We start from the raw sequence: 13,657 nt of genomic DNA, 5'->3' as shown, positions 1-13,657 counted from the left end.
GAGTGGGACTTCATTCCACAACTTTCTGATTCACAGGTGAACGTGCAACTAACGGAAGCACTGCTTACAAGTGAAATGGGTTGTATTTGTTGATATTAACCTGGCCTTTCATTTTGCGATTGATTTTGTGTACGTAAGAAGGGAGCTAAGATCCAATTGACTATAAGGCTAAAATAAACTGGTTATGCTGCTTTTCTCTTCTGGCGTGATCAGTGATTTAATTGTTTCACAAAATGCTGGAGGAACTCAGCAGGTCAGGCAGGATTTCTGGAGAAAAGGAATAGGTGACATTTTGGGTCGAGACCCTTCTTCAGATTCTTTCAGATCACTTTAGGACAAGTGATTTAATTGTGGCATTGCAACGGATGCCAATCTCCGGATTTGACTTGCAAATTAAATACTGAATGATAGGCACAAAATGCTGGTGTAACTCAGTGGGTCCGCCAGCGGCTCTGGAGAAAAAGAATAGGTGACCTGACGCTTTGGATTGGAACCCTTCTCACAAGTTCACAAGTTATATGAGTATTTGGCCCATCGAGTGCCATTCAATCTTTGCCTCCTAATCCCATTTTTCTGCCTTCTCCCCATAACCCTTGACACCTGTTCTGATCAAGAATTTGTCTACCTCTGTCTTAAAAATATCCACTGACTTGGCCTCCACAGCCCTCTGTGTCAGTGAGTCCACACACTAACTACCCTCTGATTAAAGAAGTTCCTCCTCGCCTTTCTAAAAGAGCGCCCTTTAATTCTTCGGTTTTGACCTATGATCCTGGACTCTCCCACCCGTGGAAACATCCTTTCCACATCCACTCTATCTGTGCCTTTCATTATTCTGTAAGTTTCAATAAGGTCCCCCCTCAACCTTCTAAACTTCAGCGAGTAGAGGCCCAGTGCTGTCAACCCACTCATTCCTGCAATCATTCTTGTAAACCTCCTCTGGACCCTCTCCAGAGCCTGCACATCTTTCCTCGGATATGGGCCCAAACATGCTCACAATACTCCAAATGTGGCCTGACCAGTGCCTTTTCGAGCCTCATCATTACATCTCTGTTTTTATATTCCAGTCCTCTTGATATAAATGCTAGCATTGAATTTGCCTTCCTTTCTCCGGATTTGACTTGCAAATTAACTTTTTGGGAATCCTGCACCAGCAAATTAACTTTTTGGGTATCCTGCACCTCAAGTCCTTTTGCACCTCCGATTTCTGGATTCTCTCTCTATTTGGAAAATAATCTACGCCTTTATTCTTATTACCAAAATGTATGACTCCGCACTTTGCTACACTGAATTTCATCTGCCACTTCTCTGCCCACTCTCCTAACCTGTCCAAGTCCTTCTGCAGAATCCTTGCTTCCTCTACACCGTCTGCCCCTCCACCTTTCTTGGCATCATCTGCAAACTTGGCCACAAAGCCTTCAATCCCCTGATCCAAATCATTAATATACGACGTGAAGAGAAGCGGCCCCAACACCGACCCTTGCGGAACTCTTGCTGCCAACCTGAAAAAGCGCCTTTTATTTCAACTTTTTGCCTTCTGTAATCCAGCCAATCCGCTATCCAAGTATCTTCCCTAGATACTTGGGCTTTCATCTTCCCTAGAATAATTCCCTCTCATCTTCCTTCTCAGAGTAAGAAGGATTCCAACCCCTAACGGCATATCACCTATTCCTTTTCTTCAGAAAAGAAGGATCTAGGAGTGCAGGTCGAGTCGCAGGTAGATAAGATGGTCAACAAGGCTTTTGGCACATTGGCCTTCATCAGTCAGAGTATTGAGTATAGAAGTTGGGAGGTCATGTTGCAGTTGTATAAGACATTGATGAGACCGCATTTAGAGTATTGTGTTCAGTTCCGGGCACCATGTTATAGGAACGATATTGTCAAGCTTGAAAGGATTCAGAGAAGATTTACAAGGATGTTGCCAGGACTAGAGGGTGTTAGCTATTGGGAAAGGTTGAGTAGGCAGCGTCTCTATTCCTTGGAGCGCAGGAGGATGAGGGGTGATCGTATAGAGGTGTATAAAATCATAGGAATAAATCGGGTAGGTGCACAGAATGGGGGAATCAAGGACCAGAGGACATAGGTTCAAGGTGAAGGAGAAAAGATTTAATAGGAATCTGAGGGGAAACCTTTTCACATGAAGGGTGGTGGGTGTATGGTACAAGCTGCCAGAGGAGGTAGTTGAGGCTGGTACTATCCCAACGTTTAACAATTAGACACGTACATGGATAGGACAAGTTTGGAGGGAAATGGACCAAACGCAGGCAGGTGGGACTAGTGTAGCTGGGATGTTGGCCGGTGTGAGCAAGTTGGGCCGAAGGGCCTGTTTCCACACTGTATGACTCTAAATGCTGCTTGCTGACCCGCTGAGTTACTCTAGCATTTTGCGTCTATCTTCGGTACAAGCCAGCATCTGTGGTTCCTTCCTACCCAAGTACTGAATAGTGTTTTACAAGAAATGGAGTTTAGAAATCTAAGATGGCCTTTGGCTCATAATTGATAAAAAAGGCTAGCCATATCAAATCAAATTCAGTGACGAGGTGACTTCATACTGAATATTGAAAAGCCTTTTCATTTGGACATGAAGCAAATATCTCGGGACAGATTGAATTAGAGTAAGAGACATTCAAATTTCAATATTGCAAGGCCTCAGAGCCACCAAGGCAATGCTGCAGAGTTGCATACCATCCAGCCTTTGATCTGTGAGGATCTTGCTCTCACTCATTAAAAGTCTTCATTTTGCTGAATCATTTGTGTTGGAAAGAACTGCAGATGCTGGTTTAAACCGAAGATAGAAACAAAAAACTGGAGTAACTCAGCAGGACAGGCAGCATCTCTGGGGAGAGGGAATGGGTGACATTTCAGGTCGAGACCCTTCTTCAGACTGAAAGTCACGGGAAATGGGAGATTTCGACGATGATGTGGAGAGATATAGAATGATGGATGAAAGATGTGCAAAAAAGTGTCCATGATAAAGGAAGCAGGCCATTGTTAGCTGTTTGTTGGGTGAGAACGAGAAGTGAGTGTGACTTGGGTGGGGGAGGGATGGAGAGAGAGGGGATGTAGAGGTTACTTGAAGTTAGAGAAATCAATATTCATACCACTCGGTTGTCAGCTGCCCAAACGAAATATGAATCGTTTTCTAGTTTTTGAATTGCTGAACATCCCCTCTCAATCCCACGTTCCAAATCCAGGCGCTTCCTGATTTCTGACGTCGCGCCTTTGGAGTAATGCCACGCCAGTGGTTGTTATTTTTAATGATTTCCTCTTTTTTTCCAAAAATACATTTTTCCCTGGGTGTTCTCGGTGTATATATCTTGTGTTTTATTATTGCCGTTTCATCAAAGCACATTCTTGATATTTTTCATATCCATGGAGCTCCCGAGCACTTTCCAAAAGGCAGCTGTCTATAATTGAATAAATGGTGAAAAGATAGTAAAGGTAGTGATGGAGCTGATTAGGAACCGAAAAGTAGGCTCGCTCATCGAGGCGACTAAATGAACATTTTGCAACAGTTTTTGTGAAGAAGAAGATCCTGCTGTGGTCACAGAGAGCAAAAAAAATTGAGATGTCAGATGGCTAAAAATGGAAAAATAGGTACATTTATAGCAAAACAAGCGATGTCGTTAATATTAAAGAAATTATAGTACAAGCCATCTCAGCTGCGCACTTTAGTTGCAATTTAACTGTTGAGTTGGAAGGTTGTAGTTTGAAGTCCACACCATAGAGCTGAGTATAAAAAACTAAGACTGACACTTGGAGAGGGATTGGTGTATTGTCAGCAGTGCCTTTTTCCAGTAAGGTGTCCTGCACAGCTTCTCCAGTGCGTATTAAAATATCTTGTAATACTATTTCAAAAAAAAAATTCCAATTAACCTACAAAGCTGCATGTCTTTGGAATGTGGGAGGCACCTGGAGCACCTGAAGAAAACCCACGTGGTGATAGGGAGAACGTACAAACTCCGCACAGGCAGAACATGCAGTCACTGGCCGAGGTACGTCCGTCCGTCGTTGTGGCCCGAGCAGATTGTCTTATCGTGATCACCAAGCTGTTTTATGGGAGTTTGCGGTGAACAAACTTACTGCCATGATCCTGCACTCCCAACAGAGCTGATGTTGGACGAATTGCTTGTTTTGGTTGGGATACATGCTAGGTTGCTGATGAAGCAATTGCGGAGCTGCTGATCATTTTCCAATTGACTTTCGATGTGAGTGATGGCAGACAGCTGGAGAATTGCAGATGTTGCATTGATCAAGAAAGGAAACTGGTGGGGGGTGGGCAAGGGAGGGGGTTGATCCCACAACTGCTCCTCGCCTCCATTTTAAAGAACGTAAGGCATGGAAGCTAATGAATATAAAGAATGGAATAAACTTGGATATCTAAAAGATAAACTGCATTCTAGTAGCCTGATTTTAAAGCTTGTTGATGAAACTGGAACATAATGGGAGCAATGTCTTTGGTGAAGTGCCAATGATACACTTGCCTGAAACCCCATGAAATAAAAATGGAAATGGCAGTAAGGATAGAAAATTGAGTTAATGACCTAATGATAAAAGCAAGACGTGTGAAGAGACAAAGTACTGGAGTAACTCAGTAGGTCAGGCAGCATTCCAGGAGGACATGGGTAGGTGCCATTTTGGGTTGGGACCCTTCTTGCCATTTTAATTTAGTTTAGATACGGTGTTGATACAGGTCCTTTGGCCCACTGAGACCACACTGACCCTCAATCACGTGTACACTATGTTTATGTCATAGTGTATATTAACCTACAAAGCCAATTAACCTACAAAGCTGCATGTCTTTGGAATGTGGGAGGCAACTGGAGCACCTGACGAAAACCCACGTGGTGATAGGGAGAACGTACAAACTCCGCACAGGCAGAACATGTAGTCAGGATGGAAGCCAGATCTCTGGCACTGTGAGGCAGCAGCTTTACTGCTGTGCCGCCCTTATGACTAATTATTTTTGGAATCGTGGAAGGTAGACAGTGGCTTTCTCTGAGGTGCTGGAATCACAGATTCTTCAAATTTATTCGTGACACTGAGTATGTCCTCGATCTAACCATCTTCATCAGTTACCTCCTTTCCATCATACAGTCAGAAGCAACAATGTCAATTGAGTAGATCATTCCCTTTGCATCTCCTTGGCAAATGAACCACTCCATTCCTGCATGCAGAAAGACGGAGGGAAACATTGGATAACGAATGACAAGAAACATTCATGACACACTGGCGCCAAGCAATGGCGATTCCCCAACGAGAGAATTTAACTACCTACTCTTGATGTTCAATGGAGTGGCCATCATTAAGAATATCATTATCATCAATATCCACCCTTGACCAGAAACTCAATTAGTCTAGACAAGTAAAAACTGCTTACAAGAGCAGGCCACAGGCTGGGTTTCCTGTGGCAAGTGATTCATGTGTTGATACCTTGTAACATTTCCACTATCTGGAAAGCGAAAGTCAGGATATTGATGGGATATTCTTCACTTGCTTAGACCACAGATCAGGATTTTCGGCGCCGTCTAGAACAACGCAGCATACTTGATTGGTATTGAATTCAGCACGAAGCATTAATTCTTGCCATAATCGGCACACAATGCTATGTGCACCATCGAGCAGCAACTCTTGTAGGCTACTTGACAGCATCTCTCAACTTTTCAACCTTACCACGAGGAAGGATCAGGGCAGAATACTTATGGGAGCACCAGCTCCTCTTAATCTACACACAGTGGAAACATGCCACTGGTCCTTCATAGTGACTGGGCCTAAATCGTGGAAATCCTGACCTGATAGCACGGTGTGACAACTTCTCGAAGGATTGCAACACATCAAGAAGGTGTCTCACCACCAACTTCACAAGGGTAATTTAGGCTGGATAATAAATGCTTTCATTGCTAGTACAGCCCACATCCCAAAAATATATATTTTGATTTTTCTAGAGTTGATGTTCAACTGAATGACTATCATATGAATTGTCACAGAAGATTCCCGCAGTAGAAAACTCTACCCTGGGAGGTTGTGAAGGCGAGATCATTAGAGGTATTTAAAGAAAAGGAAGATGAAAATTTTGCATGCTCAGAAAATTGACTCTGGGGGTGCTGACATGGAAGAGGAATTGAGGCCTGGGGTAGATTAGCTGTTATAGACACAAAATGCTGGGGTAACTCAGTGGGTCAGGCAGCATCTCTGGAGAAAAGGAATAGGTGATGTTTTGGGTCGGTACCCTTGTTCAGACTGAAAGGTAGAGGTGTGGTTGGAGAAATTGGAGTGAGAAAAGGCCTGAACAAATTGGGGCTGGCAACTGATGATCTCAAGAAGGATGGAGTTCATAGTGGCCCTTTTTCGGTTGATGAAGATGTGCTAACTAGAGGGATACAAGGATGTGAACAGTGGAACTAGTAGGATGACCAGTGGGGGGGGGGGTTGATAGGAAATAGGAAATGCCGGAGTTACTGTGAAATTATATATTTTAAAAATAACGTTCATACCACTGCCCAGGCAAAATATGAGGTGCTGTTCCTCCAATTGGCTCCGTGACTAATGAATGACAGGGTGGGCTTGAGGTGCCTAACCCTGCTTCTATTTTTGTGGAAGAAAGAATGGTGATGCTATCACAGTATGACAGGCAGTAATGCAAAAGAAGAAGTAAAGCAGAAAACTAATGAAGAGCTCCTTCAAGAAAAATCACAGCATTAAATTAGAACAGAAATTGCTGTCAATGTAATTCAGCATTTGCAGACAGAAGCCCGTTGTTCTGATTAGTCCATTGATACTGCTTGACCTGCTTAAAGACTTGAGCATTTTTCTGTTGCTTTGAGCTTTCCAGTGTATATAGTGTGTTGTTTTTGTAACCATGTTGTGAAGATGCTGCTGTTTGCTGGCCTTGAAGACTGGCACAAGAATAAAGAAATGTGATTGGAATAAGAAACTTTTTAAGAAGGCTCGGTCTCCATTTTAAAGAGTGCTGGACAATGTTTTGTTTTGTGCAAGTGCAAAATGCATCATTGTGACATAATGAGACGGTTCTGTTTTTCCCAATTTCCAAACAGTAGCGACCAGCCAAACATTTCATCGTGATTGTTGGTTCCTTTCGAAGTAGGGTTGACAACTTTCTCACTCCCAAATCAGGGACAAAAGGTGACGTCACCGCCCGCGCCCCACGTGCCCGCACCCAGCCAGCGGCCACGTGCTCCTCCTCCACCATTGGCGGGCGCCCGGGCCGGGAGGCGGGGTTGCTAAGCAACCTCCATTAGGCGAACACACTCCACGGACACACTCTGTTAGCCTGCACTGTCTGGGTCTACAGCGGCCCACGGGCCTACAGTGTCCGGGCCTACAGCAGACCCCCGGGCCTAATACGGGGCAAGGGCGGTCCCGTACGAGACAAACCAATTTAGCCCAAAATACGGGATGTCCCAGCTAATACGGGACAGTTGGCAAACCTATTTCGAAGGGTCAGTAAAGCTGAATGTGCCACAGATTAAGAGTGCCTTTGTCATTCATTGTCTTACTTTCTGCCTCACATGATGTACTTGCATTGTATGTAGTTATAGACAGGTACATGGATAGGACAAGTTTGGAGGACTATGGACCAAGCGTAGGCAGGTGGGACTAGTGTAGCTGGGACATGTTGGCCGGTGTGGGCAAGTTGGTTCAGAAAGGCCTGTTTCCACACTGTATCACTCTATGACTCTATAACATGCATAGTATAATATTGCAAGAGACTCTATTCCTTGGAGCGCAGGAGGTTGAGGAGCGATCTAAAAGGTGTACAAGATCATGAGAGGAATAAATCGGGCAGATGCACAGAGTCTCTTGCCCAGAGTAGGTGAATCGAGGACCATTCATTCATTCATTCATTCATTCATCCATTCATTCATTCAAGGAGTATATTGAGCCTTTTTAATATAGCTACTCCAAAAACTTTTCTCTCTTGGGGTTTCCATTTTCAAACCAAACTGCAGGAAACGTCATTTTTGTCTTGCGATTTATTGGAATGTGTTTAATGGTAAATTAGGTTAATGGTTAAAAACAAAAGACATGAAGTGCTGGAGTAACTCAGCGGGGTCAGCTGGCTTCTCTGGAGGACATGGATAGGCCACAGGTCCTGACCCGAAACCTTCACCTATCTCAACATGACCTCCAGAGGTGCTGCCTTGAGTTACTCCAGCACTTTGTTTTTTAAAATCAGCATCACCAGTTCCTTGTTTTCTGCATTGAGTTGCACAGCATGGAAATGGGCCTTTCAGCTCAACTCATTCATGCCTATGTTTTGTAACTCTACTAGTTCCACTTGCCTGTGTTTGGCCCATACCCTTTCACACCTTTCTTGTCTAAATGTGTTTTAAATGTCACCATTTGTATCCACTGCCCGAACTTCCTTTGACTGCTTGTTGCAGGTACACACCACTCTATGCATGAAGAAGTTCACCCTTGGGTCTCTTAACCTTATTTCTCTTGCGTTAAACCTTTGCTCTCCAGTTCTTGAATCCCCAATCTTGGGAAAAAGTGGTGTGCATACTCTATTTATGCCCCTCATGATGTTACACACCTTGATAAAATCGCAACATCTCCTCTGCTTCAAGAAATGAAGTCCCATTCTGCCTAACATTTTCCTATATCTCGGTCTCTTGAGCAATTGCAAATGGAATTTGATTCAGATCAGTGCAAGATGTTGCAGATTGGGAAATCAGTGTAAGACTTTCACCGAGTTCTAGCAACATCTTTGTAAATCTTTCCTGTACTCTTTCCAGCTTAATGGCACCTTTCCTATAGCTGGGTAACCAAAACTGAAGATGGTACTCTATGAAGTGTGGCCTCTCCAGTGTAGTATACAACTGCAACAGAATGTCCCAACTTCTGTTCTCAATGTCCTTGCTGATGCAGGCCAGCTTGCCAAAATCTGCCTTCGTCACCTTTCAGGGGAACCATGTACTTGTATTCCAAGGTTCCTCTGTTCCACAACCGCCCCCCTACTTTCACTGTGAATGTCTTACACAGACTTCCCAATCTGCAACATCTTGCACTTAACTGAAGCAAATTCCGTTTGTCATTACTCTGCCCACGTCCCCGACTGATCAAGATCCTGCTGCGATTCTTGACAACCTGCTTCACTGTTTTCACATCATCCGAATATTTGGTGTATTTGTTCTCAACAGTAAAACACTCCAGAGAGAATAAGAAGCAATATTTGAAATATATAATTTAGAAAGCACAGCAGTTGTCTGTGCAGATTAAGCTTATCTAAAAATCTGCCACCAATTTGTTTTGAAGTCCATCCTGCAATGCACATAGGGCCACATCACGGGAGCAAATTGTGCTTTAAGTTATGTTTCCCGTAATGCACTGGAAAGTCTCATCTCTTTCAGTGTCTACGTGATCGTACCCACTACGCCTGTGGACGATTAATTGGTGAGATGGAAATTTGTATTTGTATAATAGTTGTAACTATATAAATATCCTAAAGCAGTTTGCAAGTTAGTCATTTTCTTTTCAAAATATTAAACATTTGTATGGGATGACAAAAAAAAAACCATACTTGACCACAGAGATCTCTTGAGAGGGGTAGTATAAGAAAATAACTGCAGATGCTGGTACAAATCGAAGGTATTTATTCACAAAATGCTGGAGTAACTCAGCAGGTCAGGCAGCATCTCAGGAGAGAAGGAATGGGTGACGTTTCGGGTCGAGACGTCTCGACCCGAAACGTCACCCATTCCTTCTCTCCTGAGATGCTGCCTGACCTGCTGAGTTACTCCAGCATTTTGTGAATGAATCTCTTGAGAGGGGAATCGGTAAACCATTGTAATATATGCCAGAGAAAGAGGACAACAAGGACACCTCTCATGATCATGCCAGTCAAAGAAACTATTTGGGCAAATGTTTCCATGCTTCGATTTGTAGATTGCAGTGAAAAAGTACTTGTCTGGATTCTCTGCAAATATATTGAGTCTTTCCATTCACTATTATTTAAGGCAATATGTGCTCGGCCTCACCACACCTACGGTTACAGAACAGCAGTTTCTCGTTCAAATTTTTTTTTCCCCGCTTCACTCTCCTGCCAGTTACCACATCGTTTAGTTTCGTTTATTGTCACGAGTACCAAGGTAGAGTGAAAAGCTTTTGTTGCGCGCTAACCAGTCAGCGGAAAAACTGTACACGATTACAGTCCGGCCATCCACAGTGCACAAATATGTAATAAAGAGAATAATATTTATGCACGGTAAAGTGCAATTAGAGATTATCTGAGATGGACACAAAAAGCTGGAGTAACTCAGCTGGACAGGCAGCATCTCTGGAGAGAAGAAATGGAGCCTTGGATGGAGCTGCTCCTAAACCATGATGTTGTGGCGGTACCCGGGGAGTAGGCCACTCCCTGGATCATCCCCCTCAGCACGGGTTGGACAGGGCTGGGGAAGGCATTAGTGCTACGGGGTTTGCCTGAAGGGGCTAGAGAGATAACTCGTGCTTGAGACTGAAGAGAGTGTGGATGTTCTGTTGCTGCATTAAAATTACTGTTAATACCTACCTTGCGTCTTGCTTGATTCCTACTGCGTCCAAACCCGCTACATTTCCTCGCAGGTCGCGATGGACCCGGACGTTCCACAACACGCACTACCCGGCCCTGCCGGTCAGCCGCCTCTGGGCCCCACCCCGTGGACCCTGCCGACCGCGACGCTCTCCACGCCGTGGCGTTGAAGCTGCCTCCCCTTTGGACCGACGACCCTGATTTCTGGTTTGCACTGCGGGGAGTGACCGCCGACCCAACCATGTACTTTTACGTTATCGGCGCCCTCGAGCAGGCCGCAGCACGACGGGTCAGACCTTTCCTCCGCGCCCCCCCCGGCGGGTAATAAGTATGAGGGCCTCGAGGCCTTTCTCCTAAGGAAGTTCAGCCTCAGCGAGGCCGAGCGGGCGAACCAGATCCTACGGATGGCTGGCCTGGGTGACCGCCGCCCGTCGGTACTGCTGGGCAATATGCTGGCCCTGATGGGCGACCACGAGCCCTGCTTTCTACTTAAACACGCTTACCTGCAGCAGCTGCCGTCCGATTTCCGCCAGCAGCTCACCAGCGACCCGTTCACCGACATGCAGGCGGTGGGCGAGCGCGCCGATGAACTCTGGATGGCCCGTCAGCTGGCCCTCGACAAGCTGGACGTTCCTCCAATGTCCGACGGCGACCGCAGGTCAGTGCCTCGATCGACCGTGTCTCCACCGCTCCTCGACGTCCTTCGCGGCGGGACCTGGCTGCAACGGCACACCCGGCTGGCAGCACGTCTTTCCCGCGCAGCCTGCCGTCAGTTCCTCCGCACGCCACTGGAGGTCGCTGGTGGTCGGATCAGCCCGCACAGCCACCCGTTTTCACAGATGCCAGCAGAGGGGGCTGGTGCTACTTTTACCGCTGCTGGGGACCTTCAGCCCGTCAATGCCGGCAGCCCTGCTCATTCCCGGGAAACGCAGGGGCCGGCCGTCAGTGATTGCTTCGGCGGCCGGCCAGATTCATCGCATTTTTGTGTGGGATCGCCGCACCAGGGCTCATTTCCTTGTAGACACAGGGGCTGAGGTGAGTGTTCTTCCCCCTTCGAATGACGACATCCGCTATGGTAAACGCGGCCCCCTCCTCACCACGGCAAATGGGACACCATTCCGCTCATACGAGTGCGCACGCTCTCCCTCAACTTCGGAGAGGGCCGCTTCTCCTGGTCATTCGACATTGCGGATGTGTCCCAGCCGTTGCTGGGTGCGGACTTCCTACGGGCACATTCCCTGCTTGTGGACGTCAAGTGGCAGCGTTTGGTAAACATTGAGGTAAACGTAACAAAGTCCAGGCCACGGCACACACAGTCCATAAGCCGCTGAAAGGCTTGCACCGCGTTCTTAAGTCCGAACGGCATACGGGGAATTCGAACAGGCCAAATGGCGTTCGGTTTGGCCGCATGTCCCTTCCGCCCTGCAGGACTGTCCGTTTGTTTTCCTGCGCCGGGATGCACACCGGACGCCCCTTCAGCGTCCGTATGAAGGGCCATTCAAGGTGCTCGAACGTGGCTCTGCCACCTTCGTTTTGGACATGGGGGGTCGTCCTGAGACGGTCTCTATTGCGCGGCTGAAGCCGGCGCACGTGGACATCAGCCAGCCGGTCCTACTGGCATGCCCTCGAGGTCGTCCTGCGTCCCGGCCCTTACCCCCAGCTTTCTACGCCTGGCAGTGTGGTTCCATTTCCTGCGACTGCCGTGGTGCGCACACGGGCTGGTCGTCTCATACATCCCCCTGTCCGTTTCGTGCCTCCGGTTCATGGGGGGAGGGGGGTCCTTCGGCGGTACCTGGGGATTAGGCCACTCCCTGGATCATCCCCCTCGGCATGGGTTGGACAGGGCTGGGGAAGGGACTAGTGCTACGGGGTTTGCCTGAATGGTCTAGAGAGATAAATCGTGCTTGAGACTGAAGAGAGTGTGGATGTTCTGTTGCGGCATTAAAATTACTGTTAATACCTACCTGGCGTCTTGCCTGATTCCTACTGCGTCCAGACCCGCTACAATGGACACAAAAAGCTGGAGTAACTCAGCTGGACAGGCAGCATCTCTGGAGAGAAGGAATGGAGCCTTGGATGGAGCTGTTCCTCAACCATGCTGTGATGCTTTCCGAATAAACTCTGTGTCGTTGTGGTAATCACTCCTCGGTTAAAGAAAATTTGGCCTAAATTCCTCTTATTTCTGTGTACTTCATGAGTTCCCAACGAAGCAACCCCAAAGACTCTGAAGAAGGGTCTCGACCCGAAACGTCGTCCATTCCTTCTCTCCCGAGATGCTGCCTGACCTGCTGAGTTACTCCAGCATTTTGTGAATAAATACCTTCGATTTGTACCAGCATCTGCAGTTATTTTCTTAAACCCCAAACCAAAGGATCTGTTTTCATGATTCTGTTTCTCCAAATCTGCCAGTATTTTCATGATTGCAAGGTGTAATCCCATCCTTCTTGTCGTGTGCCCAGAGCGCTGTACACTTTTGGCCAGTTTTTTGGGGTCAATAAATGACTTGGTTTCCCTTCCGTTTGGTGGGTTCTAAGACAAGTGAGGAGACCCATGCAAGATCTTCACCTTTCGCCAAAGGTAATGTTGGGGATGCTCAACAGGGGCATGGATGGGGTTGGGCAAGATGATCGTTAACTTTTCCTTTTTTATCTACCATCCCACTTATTGTGCACTTGCCTGGTTTACTCAGGTACTTCACCAGGTTAAATTCCATTTAGCACATTTCTGGCCATCCCTCTGTGTCCGTGGATGTTTAGTGCACGGCTCATCCCTTAGTATGTTTTGGTGCAGGGAATTGAGGGATTTGGATTATGTGTAGGCAGATAAGTGTTGGTTTTAGCTTTGTGTTGAGCACAGACATTGTGGGCAGAAGGCTACGTTCTTGTGCTGTACTGTGCACTGCTGCAAAGCTGGAAATGCATCCAATTGTGCAAAGCAAGCTCCCACAAACAGAAATCTAGTCTTGATCAGATCTCTTTAGATTTTGGTTGTGGGTAATTACTATCTGGAAGAATGGGAGTAACACCCCAACTCTTTGAAATAGTGCTCTTGGAATTTGGTGCTATTTGGCCGCCAGGTAACATCTCATTTGAAAGAACAGTACAATACATACAGCATTGCATGACA

At 46.4% G+C, this 13,657-nt stretch overlaps 1 protein-coding gene across 1 annotated transcript in view; it reads left to right on the top strand.

Annotated features, from left to right (window-relative positions):
* Window positions 1-13,657, top strand: part of setd3 (SET domain containing 3, actin histidine methyltransferase) — a 110,694-nt gene that overhangs the window by 5,699 nt on the left and 91,338 nt on the right. The gene's annotated exons all lie outside the window — the stretch shown is intronic.

Source organism: Rhinoraja longicauda, chromosome 10 (assembly GCF_053455715.1).
Source record: "Rhinoraja longicauda isolate Sanriku21f chromosome 10, sRhiLon1.1, whole genome shotgun sequence".
Classification (NCBI taxonomy): domain Eukaryota; kingdom Metazoa; phylum Chordata; class Chondrichthyes; order Rajiformes; family Arhynchobatidae; genus Rhinoraja; species Rhinoraja longicauda.
Note: the sequence above shows the minus strand (reverse complement) of the source record. Positions and strands in the feature narration are given on the sequence as shown.